The sequence below is a fragment of the Rattus norvegicus genome, chromosome 1 (genome assembly GCF_021556685.1).
Source record: "Rattus norvegicus strain SHRSP/BbbUtx chromosome 1, alternate assembly SHRSP_T2T, whole genome shotgun sequence".
Lineage (NCBI taxonomy): Eukaryota > Metazoa > Chordata > Mammalia > Rodentia > Muridae > Rattus > Rattus norvegicus.
In genome coordinates, this window is record NC_141534.1 from 9,531,446 (window position 1) to 9,543,885 (window position 12,440).

At 48.2% G+C, this 12,440-nt stretch overlaps 1 protein-coding gene across 7 annotated transcripts in view; it reads left to right on the plus strand.

Annotated features, from left to right (window-relative positions):
* Positions 1 to 2,589: 2,589 nt before the first annotated feature.
* Positions 2,590 to 12,440, plus strand: part of Hivep2 (HIVEP zinc finger 2) — a 199,729-nt gene continuing 189,878 nt past the window's right edge. For 2 of the 7 annotated variants that reach the window (NM_001440165.1, XM_087551830.1), the window contains 1 exon segment: positions 2,590 to 3,183. The gene's annotated coding sequence lies outside the window, so the exon portion shown is untranslated. 7 annotated transcript variants of the gene reach the window in all.

Genomic DNA, 12,440 nt, shown 5'->3' on the forward strand with positions numbered 1-12,440 from the left:
CAACTCAGTCCAGACTATCTTCCTTGAAGCTTGATGATTTTCAGACAAAGCAATCATTGAAAAAAGTGTCAAAGACTGATTAGAGACAATGTTTCCAGTGGTCCTTCTGTTGTAGGATTAGACCTTCCTGTTTCTACATTGTCTCCCTTTTAAAGTAGCACTTCAACTACTCATTTACCTGAATATAGTAGAATTCACCATACCCTACTTTATTTAGCCTTTTAAAGAGCTCTAAGACTTCAAGTAACATTCATGCCACCCAAGCAAAGCTGCCCGCTACTCTGTTTGCTCAGTTCTGAGTGCTTGGGCAGCTGCTGTGTTGTGTTTGCTGAAGGGAAATTGGATTCTTAAAGAAACTGAGTAATCTCTATTAAGCAATTAAATAAAACGGACTTTCGGCACATTTAGCAGGTGGGCTGGAAAGCAGGGGAGAAAACTTTTTGAAAATCACATTTGGATTTTAAATAGACATTTAAAGATATAACTTAAAATGCTGCTTGGTAGATTTTTTTTCTATTAAGGCTTTTTAGTTAAGGCAAAGGGAGCTGAATATCAAGGAACTTGCACAGTGAAAGGAGAGGCTGCTTAAAAGGAAGCAGGCCCTGAGTTTGAGATCCATCTAAAAAAAAAAAAAAAGTGAAGTTTATCCCGTATCTCCAGATTTTCTTCTCCTAAAAATGATTAAAAGTGCATTTTGTAGAGTCGCTCTTCACAGCGATGCTGTCACAACATGGAGACTCTCATAATACTGTTTATAGGTCAAAACGAAAACCAAAACCAAAACGAAACCAAAGGCGTTATTCTCCAACTCATTTAAAGAGGCGGTCCTTCCTTTTTAATATATGCATTTGTAATGAGAAGGGTAACGATTTTTTTTTAAGTGTCTTGACGTTTGGTAACTGCGAAAACTGAGACTGGAGACCTAAAACATCTCATAGTTATTACCTGCCTTAAAGCAGAGCCACAGTTCAAGTCTCAGGCCTGGAATTCCAGAGGCTAATTTCCACCCCTCCCACGGAGTCACCTGCTCCGGGGGAACCCCGGCCAGAAAGCTGGGTCGCGCCAGGTCAAATCTTGTGCGTCTCTTGTTTACTCCGCCCCAGGCTGGGCGGTGGCGCGGACAGGCGGGTGGGGAGAGGGTGCTACAGCCCCGGGTGCGGAGGGACGCTTGGATCCAAAGGGTGGGTGGCGCGCGGTCGAGCCCTGCGTTGTGCCCACCCGGAGGAGGCGCTCCGGGAGCCGGCACCGCCCAGAAGCCAGAGTCTGCGCTCCGGCGCAGCGACCTCCTGGGAACCTCCCTTGAGGGTGCACACGAGTCCACACACGCTGGGTAACGGCCCGAGGGAGCCCCGGTGTCCCCCGGGTGTTGCCGGGCTGGGGAGGAAGCCAGAGTCCCGGCCCCTACTCGCTTGGGATTCCCTTCCCCTCCCCCCGCCCCGCCCAGCTCTCCCAGGGCTGGGTGTGATTTCAGTCCCTAGCAGGGAACCAGAAGCGCGCAGCTGGAGGTGGCAGCTCGCCCCCTTTGCCCGCGCGGCCCCCCAGGAAGCCGGCAGCTGCTCCCTGCGTCTCAGCCCTAGCCTATTTGAATACCCGGACGAGGGCGGGCGGCTTCCTGAGCAGGGTGCACCCGGGGCGCCCTGGGGAGTGACCCCGGGGGAAAAGCAACTGGGGCATTTCGAGCGCGTGAAAACTTCGTGCTTCCGCCGGGGCACGGAAAATGCTAGTGAAACACATTTGAGAGTTCCAGGGGCTGCAGCAAAAAATTTTCCCCCTCAATTGATAACAAAATCGTGAGTGCAGTCGGAAGGTGAAGAGGCGAGAGATCCCTGGTACCCGGGCAAAATGTAAGGATCCCACTGATACCTAATTTCCTTCCCTAGGAAGGCAAGGAACCAGTACGTGGGAAGAGGGGTAGAGAGGGAAGGGGATGGGCACGGAGGTTTCCACACCCTAGTAGGAAATTCTCAGACTGCTCAGACGTCCCAGTGTTTCTGCGTGGCAAGCTGATACCCGCTCTCAGGGGAGATCTCGGCTCCGAGGGAAGGAAGGGCGACCGCGACCTTCCCTACCCGCGCACCCGCAGCGGGGCAGCGGGGCCAGTCCGGGTCGCTGGGCGCACCGCACATCCTTCGCCCGCTGGCCGGCTCCAGACTGGTTTTTCTGGTTCAGCCTCCCTCCCAGGGACGCGCTGGGGGATCCGATGACGTCGCTGGCTGAGTCTCTCCCTCTTCCTCCCTCCCTTCCCTCGCCTCTCCCCCGCCCGCCCTCGCCGCGCACTCCTCCTAGTAACTTCTGTTCGGGGAGGCGCTGCCAGGAATAACCCGGTGCGTCCACAGCCCGGAGGGGAGGCGGCCGCTGCGGCTCCCTCACGCCGACAAACTGCGGCCCGGGTCCCGGCGGCTCGAGCCCCAGCTTGGCCGCCCTGGCCCCCGCCCTGGCTCCATCTCCTAACAGTGTCCGAAAATAAATAAATATATAAATAAAGGCAAGAGGAGCCTGGGCTGGCGGTGGGGATCGCCTCCCTCCCTCCTCCCTCCCTCCGCGCCCGCCCTCCCTCTGTCCTTAAGGAAATGCTACCAGACACCCCCCACCAGACACGCTCAGCCTGGGCGAGGAGCGGCCGCGGCAGCAAGAACAAGGGCATCGGGGGGCTTTCCTCCCCTCCTCCTCTCCCTCCTCTTCCTCCTCCTGCGCTGCTGTGACTTTACAGGTGAGCGGCCGCCGCGGCTGCGAGGATCCCCCCCACCGCCCGCTGCGTCGCGCCCTCCTTCGGCCGCTGTCACCCGGACTGCCGGGAGCTGACAGCCGCCCGAGGGGCTCGCGGCCGGGAGGCTGGCGGCCGGCGGGAGGCGGGCTGGAGGTGAGGGGGTGGAGAGCTGGAGAGCGGGGCGCCGCCGTGCGCTGTCTCTCCCCGGTGGAGGAGGGTCTCCTCAAAAAGAGAAAGAAAAAGGAAAAAGAAAAAAAAAAGACATCTTCGGTGACTGTGGCACAAGTATTTGCCAAGTTGAGTCTTGGACATTGAAGCTTGCCGGAGCTCGAGCAACTTGAAAGGTCTCCTGGCTGGGTAGCAGCCTCCCTCCACGCCTCGACTCTTGGGTACTGGGTGCAGCCCTGGGGTGCGTGGAGGGCGCACCGGCCGCCGGCAGAGCAGAGCGGCGGGAATCTAGGTCCCTTCTCGGCTCGGTAAGTGGCCTCGGTGCCGTGTTTTTCCTGCCTGCACCAGAGATCGAGCTTGTTTCACTTTACCCTGAAATCGCCTTCTCCCAACTCCATCGCCCCCTCCGTGGCGCGCGCCCCCGGCCGCTTTCCCGGTGGCCCAGGGGTAAGGGTCGGAGGGGGCGGGGATGGGGGAGACCTAGGCAAGGGGGGTCGGGCGCATTGGGAAATGCGGGGAATACCCTGGCCGAGGTTCTATGCAGATGAGGGGAGGCTGCTTTGCGTAATGTCCTGGGGGGGAGGGGGCCGCGCGGGAGCGCTGGAGGCAGGAATGTGCCTGGTTACTAATGAGGGACGTGCACCGGCGCGCACCGCCCGGCCACCGCTGCGGCTGCCGCGGCCGGCGGCCCGTTGTCAGGTAGCGGGGGAGGGGGCGCGGCGCGGGGCTGGGGGCGGCGCGGGCGGGCGAGCGGGCGAGCGGACCGCAAGGGCCGGGCCGCCGGCCTGCGGCCGAGCGAGCGCGGCGGAGGCGCTGGCGCTGGGCAATTCGGTGACTCCTTTCTCCTCCGGAGCGAGGAAGGAAGGAAGGAGAGAAGGAAGGAAGGAAGCGAAGAAGGAGGGGACTGTCTCCATGGAAGGTTCAGGCGGAGGCGCCCTCGCCTTGCGGGTGCACCGGCCGCAGAGCAGTTCCAGCCGCCGCCGGCTGGCCCCCGGCGCGTGGAGACGGGTGGGGGCGGATTGCATGCTTGTTTGTGCTTCTGGTCGGGGGATCGGGAAGAAACATGTGTGTTTGGGCAGTGCACCGCGAGGAGCTGGGTCTGCGCCTTTATGTCTGTTCCCTGAAGTGGGTGGAACGTTGGCCCGTTCCGGGAATGTTCCATGACGTGGTGCAGCCACAGGAAGGGGGTTAACGAGGGGCTCTCTGCCGCGGCGGCTCTGCTGGCTGCTATCAAAGCAGATGTGCTGCTGCCGCCGCACCTCTCACCTCCCTTCACCCCCAACCCCCTCCTTTCCATTCTGTGCGTCTGGTGCTGGTAGGGCTAAGACAGGAAAACATAGCTTCTATATGTGCGTGCGTGCGTGCGTGTGTGTGTGTGTGTGTGTGTGTGTGTGTGTGTGTGTGTGTGTGTGTATGGTGGGGGTGATTTGTCTGTCGTATTTGGTGGGGGTACGACTCCAGATTAGCCTTGCCATCCCAGCTGTTATCACAGATCGGTGCGCTTTATACGCATGTGCCTCCCGCGTCCTGTCCCTCTTACATAACATACCCAGTGCAGCAGAGGACGGGAGAAAATGCGACCCCAACCCTCAAAGCTCAGTTTGTGTGGAGGCTAGAAGGTCGGAGAGGGTCTCTGGATGTTGTGCTGCAGGGATGCAGCTTCTAGCGGGGGGGAAGAGACCGAGGGGAAGGAGCGTTTCTTGCAGTGGCTCGCCTCACTCGCCTACTTGAAAGCATCTAAGTGCAAAGGACTGCAGGAACTAGTCCTCTGAATGCGAAAGCTTTTGACTTGCGTCGCCTAGGGAAAGTGGGCGCTCTCACCTCCGGAGGCACAGGGAAGAGAAAGGGTCTGTAACACAGACGCCAGGAGGAGACCCGCAGTAACGTGCTTGGGCTGAGGGCAGAGGGGCTAGCATAGAAGGGACCAGAGGAATCTCTTGATAATAGGTTACACTGGAAACCCCAGAACACCTGTAATGGCTTAGAATTCACACAGGAAGCTGTGTGTGCAACTGACATTGCAAAACCCTTATGCTCTGCACAGTTATTTAGGCCTAAAATGAACACAGAGAAGCTTGCTTCCGGTCCTTTCATTATAATAGGAAAATTGAACTGATTTTTTTTCTTCTTTCCTTTTCTGCCATTTTAAAAATAACACCAAATTATTAAAAAAATACTATACAGGTACTTTCTTGCACTCTCAAAGCAAGACTTCAGTAATTCACAGGAGGGCTGTTTTTGTATATATCTTGTTTTCGTCGTCGTCGTCGTTGTTGTTGTTGCTGTTTTTGCCAACTCAGCCCTCATCAGGGCTGTTTTTTTTTTTTTTTTTCTCTTCAACAGTTTCTTTTGCGTGAATGATCAAACCTAGAAATTACTTGAAGTATTAATAAGATCGATATTAATAAAAATTTCAGTGATCTCTCTCTGCCTAGCAAAAGGCCAGGGAACTTTATTAGACCCATTTCTTCTAGTGATAAGGATCCCATTTGCCCTTGAGCAAACCAAGTTGTTTTACGTATGTTCATGTATCGTTACATACATACGTGCTAGGATGTGTGAATGCCCGCTTGCTTATTTGTCCTATAAGCACGCCAAAATACAGTGTTACGAATTACCCAAGAGGATTGTATAATGAGCATGCCCGGTTTGAATTTTGGGATGGCGGGCCGGCAGTTTATTAAAACTGGAATGCCGTGCATGTGAATAAGGTGGAAGTCATTTTTTTATTGCTAAGAGAAAATTCTGGTGGAGCTCTGAGGAGTCATAGTATCAGATTACAACTGCATTTTTAGTTGGAGCAGGCAGGGAGTTGTCAGTAGCCACAGAATGACAGTGTGCTTCATGTGTCATAATCTCTTCGACCACTAGGCGTGAATTGGGCAGTAGAGTTCTCATTTACAGGAAAACAAATACTATGTATTACAGGGCTGACTCTTGAAAATTATCTGAGATACTTTGTTGCTTTGAGAAGAGGTGGGTCGTAACACAGAATTGCTTATTGGCATCTGTAGTTTGTTTCAGTGATGGCATTTTAGTAGACTCCGTATGAGTAGCAGCTAATATTTATGTATTTAAAGTTGCTTAAAATTAAATAGATGAAAATTGATTGGGGAAAGTTAGGGAGGGTGTTAGTTAATATTAATGATAGCACATACTTAGAACATGTACTATCTATATATTATAAATAAAAGATTATATTTTAATTGGTTAGATGGGGCAGGGGACGTAGAAAAAATACTTCTGTAGTATGTTCGGCAAGAATTTATTTCCGGTAACATATGACATAAGGAGAGGGTCCTGTTTACTGTGTTGAAAGATTACCTAGCAGAATCTTTTGATTGATCAGCTCCTTTTCCCTGGGATGTGTTTACAGATATTCTTGTTACTATGAAACAAAACAGAGGGCAACATATATGCAGGCGTGCCTTGGAGAATAATGGTGCATGTGTGGGCTTGAACTGTTGGCACTGTGACATTATTCAGAAATCAGATTGAGTGCCTTATGCTTATTCCCTAAATGATGAATTTATACTTTGGCAGTGGTGTGTGTGTGTGTGTGTGTGTGTGTGTGTGTTTGTATGTGTATGTACATGCTAAGGATTTTATTTCAGCCACAACGACAGATAATAAGTTTGCTATTTCTGTTTCTTTTCAGTTCTTGACTTGGTACCAGTAATTAGCAGAGTTTAGTTTGAAAACTTCAACCTAGGAAAAGATGAGTAGAGAATATTTGGCATGGTGAAAATGTAGTCCAGTATTACATGTGAAGTAATTGAAACCTCTGGCATGGTGACGATTATAATAAGAGGAAAGTGGTAAGAACATTTGGACCCATGGCTGTGGGACGAAAGGTTTGCTCTCCTGTTGGCTGTCACACAGTTTTCACACTTTAGTTCACACCAACCCAGGGAGATCGTTGTATTATGTGTTAGTCCTTTACAGCAGTCCTGTGGGTGGAGAAGTGGCTCTTCTGTGGACGTCTACTTGAACATTTCAGCGGTGGACTTCTCAGTTAGGGAGTTTCCTGTGGATTCGCCCCGAGTCCATGGTTTGACTACACCTTGGTATGTCAGTGTTGTGATGTTTAGAGTGTCATCAGAGAATGGAGCAGAGGAAGGTTGCTAACTCTGCTTCCTGGAGTTTCATCTGGAACCTCAAACCCTGAAGGTTAAGTGGGTTTGTTTTAATCCCTGAAGGGATGCTGATAAATACATAAGGCCTTTTCTATGAAGCTGTGAGTGGACGCAGAGTAGTAAAAACAGCAGGGAGGCTTTTATGGTAACACAGTTGTACGTGCTTGAAGGAAATGTCTGAGAAATGGTATTACTTTCTTATTGGTTCCTGATGTCACAATGGAGGAGTGTTCCCTTGGTGTCATGGTAAAACTTAAAGAGCTTGAAAATTAGTATTTGCTAAAGGTCTCAGACACTCCTTAGGTCATTTGGAAAAACATTTTAGCACTTAATTGTCATGATATAATTTAAAACTTCCCAAAGACGATGTTGTGTCCCTTGTCCCCATGCAAATCTGGCTTCTCCGTAATGATCCAGTATTAAAGTGACACGGGTTTTGATTGGCTGCGTATTTGAACTGAACCAGGACTGATTGATATTTCATCTATTATTGGCCTGGATCAAAGATGTGCTAATATGATCATACAGTTCATAGGATCCATCATTTGAGGTACCAAGTAGGACAAGTGACCTACTGTCTAACTTAATCTGGAAGTTTATTCTTCCTGCTAACTTAAACCACGGTGCAACCACGTTGGCACGGAGGAGAAAAGATACAGGGGTGCTTCTGTCCCCCAGGGTGAGTCTGGGCAGGAAGCAGGTGGAGTGGCATCATTTTTGGGTTCATAGGATGTTTGTCTGCAGGGTCGGGGATAATCAGGACCACATTTAAAAAACAAAACAAAAACCAGAAAACATTTCACACAAATAATCTTAGTTGTCTTTTCAGAATACCACGACAGATGCTCTGTTATCAAGTTGATCATCTAGTCTTGCATTGTGTACATATTTTCTATGGGTGGGACTTATGTTAGCTACTACGGATATGATAGGTGAAGTCAGGGAGTTGATGGACAGGTGTCGATCATGCGTTGAAGGTGTAATACCTGAGTAATATTGCATCTATTTTCACTGCTGCGGAAGATACATAAAGTAGTGTATGTCACCCTGGTCTGGGAGCAAAGAGTCAAGTAAAGAAAAGTGGATGGGAAAGTTTTGAAAGAACAAATTGTAATTGTCATGGGGTTGAGATGTGACCAGGGGGCTGGAAGCAAGGGCTGGAGGGCTGATACCAAGGGAGAAGCAATAACAAGGTAAGGCTAGACCTTGGGGGTCAGGCTACCGAGACAGGTTGGCCTCATGAGTGATTATCCAACCGGGCGGAAATGAGGCCTGCTCCTACAAATCAGGCCATTTGATGCCCTTTTGATTGGGCAACCTAGAAGATGATTGTTGGGAAGCGAATTTCCTGGGGCTGGATGGAGATGTGTAACAGACATTTCCTTCGTAGTGTTTATCAGTCAGTCGGTTCTGACTCTGTGGAAGTTTTTAGAGGCACTGGATGAGCTGACCTCAGCTTGCACTCTTGTATGACCACAAATCCGGAGTGTTTGAAAACAGGGTCTTTGTGTTAAGTAACCAGTAAGTCTTCGGAGCCATGCATGAGCTATGTATTCCTCCACAACTAGTGAAGGGTGACGCTTACCATTCTCCAGAGAATTTATTCACATTGCCGCAGATCAGGATCTAATTCCATATGATTTAGAGTCAGAGTAACGTGACGTTGAAGGGAAAGAACTGAAAATAAAGGCTGGAGAAGACAGCTTTCCTTGCCCTGCGTACTATTTTGTTAACACTGTCTCCATTTTTATTATCTGAAGCCGTAAGTGGCAGTCCAAGTCTGGACTCTGTAGACAGCCTTACTGCCAGACAACAGGATGGTTACCTCCATCTTCAGGGCTTCTTTATTAGTCCAGAGATGATGTATCATTTCCCAGTAAGTAAACCTTGCTATAATACAGAATTAAAACTCCCAGGTTCAGAAAAAATGGACGCAGAGGCTTCCTGCTTCCTAAACTGGGGAGAATGGAAGGAAGCAAGCAGGATTTGAACAAGGTGAATGGTGTGGTGGGGTAGGACGGACGGGGACAGGTGTGTTTCGGGGGACTGGACTGGGAGAGTCAGGCAAACTCGCTCTAGATCCTCTAGGACCTTGGAAGTCTGTAGAGGAGGGTGATATGAATCTGAGGATTGGGCTGGAGAAACAATCCTTGGAAGTGTGTGGTTTAAAAAGGTTATAAAGTTTTGGAGGTAAGGCATTGGTCAGATTGCCATAAAATTCTCTCTCTCTCTCTCTCTCTCTCTCTCTCTCTCTCTCTCTCTCTCTCACACACACACACACACACACACACACACACACGGAGGTTGACTACTGAGTATGGAGGTTGTGTCTTTTGGGTGACAGTGAGACTTCTTTTGTCTTTGTCTTAATGTTTCCTTAACTCGAAGCAAGTGAGCAAAGCTATTCATTCAAGTACTTTATTAAACATTACTGCTGCTCTGAGCAGCATTCTAAGTGAAGTTTCTCATTATTCTTTGAAGCAACAAAGTTTCACCCTGGAAAATAGTCAACATTGATGGAGAGGAAACTGACCATCAAATACCAGTGTGTAAAAGTACTCTTAGTTAAAGTCACAGAGTGTTTGTACTTTGGGGCGGGAATGTTTAAGGAATGGGTAGGTGATTCACGGGAAAGCTATTAGAACGTGGTTTTTAATTGGTAACCAGGCGTATCTAAGTCATGACAGTGTTGGACAGTGAGTGAAGGGTTTACATGGAGAACTTCATTTGGCAAAAGAAAGCAGGTCGTGCGAGAGCTTATGGATTGGGGCAGATTCTCTTGATGTGAAAGGGCAGCAAAAGCCTGGAATTTTGGCAGCTAGGCGTCGGGTAAACTTATACCCACCCTCATTTGTCATAGCTTGGGGTTCTGAAAGGTGTACATGCCCTCACACAGACATAGAAAATCATAGGCGTTCAGCAAGAGAGCAGGTACTGATAAGTTACAAAGTAGCACCGTTAATTCTTACCTAGGTAGGTCGAGAAAACATTTGTTTTAAAATAGAGACCCTGTCTAATTCCATATAAGGAAGATTATTGGGAAGGTTATTTAAATTGTAAGTAGCTTTGTACTCCAAAATGGGAGATTCATTTGAAACTCTGCTTTATTTCTTTTGGAAGCCAGACAACTAGTTTAATAGTGTACATATGAAACGCTAATTTGCCTTGTTAATTGGACGCAATTAAATTGAGGTTATTTTATACTTCTTAATTGTCTGAAAATTACATGTGTTGCCATGCTTCTGCCCTGGGAGGCAGGAGCCAGGGAAGGTATAGAGGGGTGCGGTGCGAAAAGGCTTGGCTCTTCCTTTGCAGGGAGCTTTTTGTGACAACCTGGAAGCCAGACATCTCAGCTCTCCCGGACTTCGTTTGGAAATGAGAGAGATCAGAACAGATGGCTTTAGAGCCTCTTCCAACGCATAGTCTGCATATTCGATCAGTTTTAAGTTCTACTTCGTAGTTACAGGGGATGCAGTGTCATTTTAGTCTGTAATTATGGTATTACCAGACTGGGGGAAATAAAAAAACAGTTAAAGAAAAATCGGCACAGGGCCCAACTGAGCAAATAAGTTAGGAGGAAGGGATTGGAGGTTTACAGAGCTCTTGTCCTGTGACAGGACTCATAGTAGGTCCCAGTGCCCACTTGCGAGCAGCCCTAGACAATTTGGCGTTGCTGTCTCTATGTTTACAAGCAGAGGAACTGAGTCATTAGTGGCGCAGGATTTGAACTGAGGGCTCAGTGCCAATCCATGGGGTGTGACTGTTCGCACTAAGAGCCTTTCAAAAAAATAAATAAGTGAAGTCCCATTAGTTTCAGCGCTGAGCACATGGGTTCCCTCAGCAGCCTGTGGGTGTGCACCAGGTGTCCAGTGGATACCTCACGGGGCAGGAGCCTGAGTTTGAAATCAGAACAGAGTGGAATCTACTCGGCTGCCCCAAGGTTATGAGAGGAGGGAATATCCGCTGGAGGGTCAGCGTGAAACTTTTGTGGGAACGTGCTCTGATCTCTGTGAGCTCTGTGAGTGTGGAGTACCGGGAAGCTGTGATTATTTTTTAAGGGAGATGGCTCCCAAGTGAAAAACACAAAAAGAACTCGAATTGTTGTGACAGTACAATATTCCTGAGGTATTTTAAATGGTCTGTTAAACTCTTGATTGAAATGGTTTATAAAACAATGTCATAATGTACAGGGCTTCGCCGGCTAACAAGTGGAACCGCCAATTAAGATCTTGGATACTTCTCATCCAGCTCAGCCTGTGTGCTGTACCAGTGATGTGAACAGAACTCTCTGGTGTGGGAAGGTTTTGGTCTAAAAATAGCCCTTGGTGCCTGAATTACCCAGTTTGAACTTTTGCCTAAGTCTCAGTGGCTGGGAGACAATGTTCACCCTTGAGGCCTTGGGTCCACTTAAGAGACACCATGGGGCGTTTTGGGGGCTGCTGACTTTAAAATGCTTTCCTTATTAATTTAGCCAATATTGGTGATCTGGGAAAGGTGGTGGTCTAGACATGGAGGCATCGCCAGGGAACAAAATAGTAAAAAGAGGGTCTTAGCCCTTAGAGAGTTTGCGTTCTACGAGATAGATTTAGAAGTGTTTCTTGCAAATCCAGTTAACATGCTATATTTTTTCAAGGTGTTCAATAATTCCTGCTTACATAATGAGTCCCTTAGCCGTAATGGGGTTTAAATAAACACTGAAAGATTTCTTAAATCACTCCTGAGATATCCCACTAATTTAAACATGTGCATTTATACACATATGTGTAAAAGTAAATACATATATATATATAAATATATGTATTTACTTTTAATTTTTTGAGGGTTGAGGGTATAGAACAGCGCCAAACATAGTGTTCTGTCCCAAAAAGAAGAAAAAAACCACAAAGGAATTTAAATAATATTTAATATTTCTGTGTTGTCAGCCCCCGTGGCATGAGAATGAAATACATTTTTTTTTATTTTCAAATGACACATCACATTGTATTATAAATGCATTTGTGAGTGTGCTGATGCAAAGCTCATATCTGGAATTTGTATTTTGATCTTATTCAAGTGAATAAAGTTTCTAGTAGATTAGGATGGCTCCCACTTCCACTAAAGCATTCCAGTCCCAGTGTTTCTCAGTGGTCACGTGGTGTATCCATATCTCCAGAAACATCTGTTGAAGATTAGGAAAGAAATCTCTCTGCAAGATGGGGTATGCTTACAGCCCAGGGAAGGAACCTTAAATGGATCAGTCTTGACTCAGTTTCCGTGGGCAGTCCCTCAGTGTGCTTCCCCTAAGTGTGTCTTGCTGTTTTCCATTTTATTCTATGCTCTCTAGTCACAAAAACCTCTTGAAGCCATTGCCTATGTCACCTTTCTAGTTTTAACACACCAACTCCTCCATGGCTGAGGAAGGGACTTCGTAGTTAGTTGAACTGGAGTTT